This window comes from Podarcis melisellensis (assembly GCF_964234715.1).
Source record: "Podarcis melisellensis genome assembly, chromosome: 15".
In the NCBI taxonomy this organism is placed as follows: Eukaryota; Metazoa; Chordata; class Lepidosauria; order Squamata; family Lacertidae; genus Podarcis; species Podarcis melisellensis.
In genome coordinates, this window is record NC_138532.1 from 30,099,887 (window position 1) to 30,104,477 (window position 4,591).

Consider the following 4,591-nt stretch of genomic DNA (forward strand, 5'->3'; position numbering starts at 1 on the left):
AGGTCATTTGGAGCCGCAGGAATTGGGGTGTTGCCTCACTGCTCCCCAAAACTAATTGCTGAGTGTGATTGACAATTGCAGCCGGGATACATGATGCTCTGCAGGCTTCGCCACCGGAATTGAGTAACTCTGTGTCCCAGAGTGTTTCCTCACCAAAGGCTTCCTGGGACTGAGCTGTGCCAATTTGGCACTGTCATCTAATTTTGTAAAGTCTTGTTAAGGGATATTTTAAGGGAAACGGTGAATCTGTTTGAAAGGAAAGAAAGAGCTTGTTTTGAGAATATGAAAGCATCTGGATAAGACAGTGGCTAATCCCCTACCTTTAACAACAACTTTCTTCTTCCCCTTGTTGAAGATGGGGACATTTGCCAGTCACCAGTCTGCAGGGACCTCATCTATTCTTCAATAATCCTTAAAGATTATAGAAATAATAATAATAATAATAATAATAAAAATAATAATAAAAATAAATAAATAAATAAATAAATAAATAAATTATTATTTATACCCTGCAATTCTGGACAGCTTACAGCACATAAAAAACTACAAAACAGTAGACATTAAAGATTTCCTGATACAAGGTTTCCTTCAGATGTTTTCTAAAAGTCAGATAGTTGTTTATTTCCTTGACATCTGATGGGAAGGCATTCCACAGGGCAGGCGTCACTACCGAGAAGGCCCTCTGTATTGTTTCCTGTGGCCTCGCAGTGAGGGACCAGCCGGAAGGTCCTCGGAGCTGGACCTCAGAGACTGTAAGATTACACCCGCAAGCTCCTTTAGTATCCTTCGGTACGCTTGGGTGCAACTCATCAGGCTCTGGAGTTCTGAATTCATTTAAAGTAGCTAGCTGTTCCCTTGCCACCACTTTTCCTGTGTTGGGCTGCAGTTTCCTCCTTGCATCATTTATTCTGTAATCACCAGGTTGGACACTGCTTTCCTTTTGGGTGAAGACAGAGGCGAAGTACTGCGGGTTCTCAAATATAAGATGGGGGACACCTGAATTGCCAGTAGTACACATGAAAAGGATCTAAGGGTCTAAGTCAGGGGTCAGCAACCTTTTTCAGCCTTTTTCAGTGGTGGGCCAGACTGTATTTGGGAAAAAAAAAATATGAACGAATTCCTATGCCCCACAGAGATGCATTTAAAATAAAAGCACACATTCTACTCATGTAAAAACACCAGGCAGGCCCCACAAATAACCCAGAGATGCATTTTAAATAAAAGGACACATTCTACTCATGTAAAAACACGCTGATTCCTGGACCGTCCACGGGCCAGATTGAGAAGGAGATTGAGCCGCATTCTGTCCCCGGGCCTTAGGTGCCTACCCCTGCAGGAGGGTGAAGGAATTTCTTTAAGTATTATACATAATAATGTGGCATGCATCAAAATGAAGAGAAATGTTTCGTACACCTGCATGTGCCCCTACCTTATGCAACCCATGTCGATTTAAAATAATAGCAGAGTTCCCAAGTAACAACAACTCTTTCCAGCCAGGAGAAATCGAGGAAAATCATTTTGAACCTTCAGGGGTATGTTAAAAAACATTGCTTCGGATTTGTGAAAATTCACGATCATGAAATGAAATAATTCAATTTTCAGATACTGAGGAAGTGAAGGAAGAACTGATTGAGTTACAAAATGACATTGAGCTGAAGTCAAAGTTTAAGGAATTATAATTGTGTTATTATCTTCCTTAGAGGGTCGTGCAAAGTGCTCTTCTGAACAATGCTTTTTGTTGGCAAGGGTAGAAGGCACGGGGGATGAAAAGAAACCAAGGGATGGTGGCTTGAAAACATTTGGGAACCGCTGTTCTAGATGTATTTTCCTGTTTACATATTCTGTTAGCCATCAACTAAGAAGCTTTCCCACCAAATCCGAAACACTATTTTATATGCAATAAATTAACCACAGTTGAAACCAACAGGAAAGCTCAGTCAGTAGAGCATGAGAATCTCAATCTCAGGGTTGTGGGTTTGAGCCCCACATTGGGCTAAAGATTCCTGCATTGCAGGGGGTTGGACTAGATGACCCTCATGGTCCCTTCCAACTCTACAATTCTATGAATTCACCTCCAGGCCTTTTAATTCCCTCCTCTTACATTCCCGTTCCTTATACAGTGGTGCCTCGCAAGACGAAATTAATTTGTTCTGCAAGTTTTGTCGTCTTGCGATTTTTTTCGTCTTGCGAAGCACGGTGTCGGGAAAGTTTTGGAAAAGCTTCAAAAATCACCAAAGTCTTTAAAAACCTCAAAAAAGGCTACCACACCGCGTTCTATGAGTTGCTCCTCGAAGTCAAGTCGCAACTGTATTAACGGTGTTAAGAAGAAGGAAACAAACTTGCAAGACGTTTCCGTCTTGCAAAGCAAGCTCATAGTGAAAATCGTCTTGCGAAGCAGCTCAAAAAACAAAAAACCCTTTCGTCTAGCGAGTTTTTTGTCTTGCGAGGCATTCGTCTTGCGAGGTACCACTGTACGTAGATTGTTGAGAGCCAGTAAGTAACCTTGTACATTTCTGTAAGATCAAAAATCGTCTATTCGAGGACCTGTGGCTGATCTTAGTTATGATTATTTTACAATTATTTTTCTTTAATACAAACTCTCCTGAAGGTGGCCTTCATAGAGTTATACAAAAGGTTAACCTGGCGATTCGCCGTTTCCATGCATGCGCATAACATCATTTTGAGCGTCTGCGCATGCGAGAAGGGCGAAATCTGGAAGTAACATGTTCTGTTACGTCTGGGTCGCTGCAGAGTAAACCCAAAAACGCTCAACCTGAAGCTACTTCAACCCGAGGTATGACTGTAATAATACATTTTGGGTGGATTAAAGCTCTGTCCAGGAATGGAGCTAGGAATCTCAGCAGCCATTTCCCCCAGGCCATATCCCCACCTTTGCAGCATATTCTATTGCACGGATATTCGCTTAATACAGGGAATTGTCACAAGCCTCAATTGGCACCTTTCCATTGCTATTTCATAGTGCTAGAGTTGCCACATGAATTTCTGCTGCAAGATTCTGCTCCAAAACAATGTATTGCTTTAATTAATTTAAAGCAATAGACATGTTGCTTTAATTAAAATTAAAATTTATTTAATTAATTGCAATAATCAAGTCATTTGGGCTGGATCCAATTGTACCTAGGTACCTAGACGAGGCAGAATTAGGCCACAATCAGGTACTGGAAGAATACCTACGGAAAGAGATAGCATACTTCAAAGGCCCGGTGACCACTAATGTCAGTATTCAACACTTAACAGCCGAAACTATAGAACACTTGGCTAGTTTGCCATGTATGGAGAGCAATGGGCCGGCTCATAAAGGAGTAATCCCTAAAAGCACCTTGGGAAATAATTGACAAAGATCAGACCAGAGGCAAACACCAGCCGGCTCCCTATCTCCGCGGAAATTCGACATCGTTAGATATAAACAGACTCAATCCTCACTCACAAATCAAGCAAAAGCAGTTCTTTCCTTGAAAGACGCATCCAATCCATCCCAGAGCCTTAAAATTGTCTCCTGGAATGTTAACGGCTGGGCGACAAAGCAAATGGATCCTGAGGCAATAAACTTCATCTCTTCTTTTGACATTGTGTGCCTCCAAGAAACTTGGTCCCAACAAAGTATCGCTCTCCCAAATTATTGTTCCTTTAGCTCCTGTGCTCGTAAACTAACCAACAGGAGTCGCCCCCAAGTTGGCCTCGCCTGTCTTATTTCAACCAGCTTATCCCTCACTATTTGCGAGGAAATTAAATATTCCCCTTACTTTCTCACTATAAAGATCCATCTTCCAAAGACCAAAAGTCCATGGTTGATAACTACAGTATATCTGCCCCCAGTAATTAATGATTTCGACCGCAATGAAAGGTGGTCTGAACTCTTGTCTTGGCTTCATGATCTTCAAACAACTAACCCAGGACTTCCTCAAATCCTCTTAGGCGACTTTAATGCAAGAATAGGTCCCAACGACGATGATATATTATCTCCCGCAGCACTCCTGGACAATCCCCTGCGGCCCCCCTGGGGAAACAGATGCTCTCTTGATCCTATAACAAATGCGTCGGGGAGGCTGATGGCCCAATTGGCCATGGAAAACGATCTCTGCATCGCGAATGGTAACATCACTCCCTTGTCCTCGCAGCAGTTAACGTGCATCACTTCCCGGGGAACCAGTGTTGTAGACTACATCTTATTGACGCCGGAGCTATTCTCAATTTCTACAAAAATGGAAGTGGCTGAATATTTTGGTGGTGACCACCTTCCATTGACTCTATTGTTAAACCCAATAGAGCCATTTTCAGCCCCCTCAAACTATAGTTCCACGGCACAAAGCCACCCTGTATACAAAACAAAGAAATGGACAAGCCTCAGTTCCTCTCTTGCCCTGGACATACAAAAATCATTTGATATGTCTGCAGTTCCCTCTAACCCAATTCTGCCCGCTGACCAATACCGGAAATTAATCGATGCTTTCTCAACAACTTACACAACCACCACCTCGCCTATCCACCAACGCCTCTTCTCTGAATCACCTTGGTTTGACAAGGAATGTAAAGCCCTAAGAAGGCGAATTAGGAAAATGGTCAGAATCAT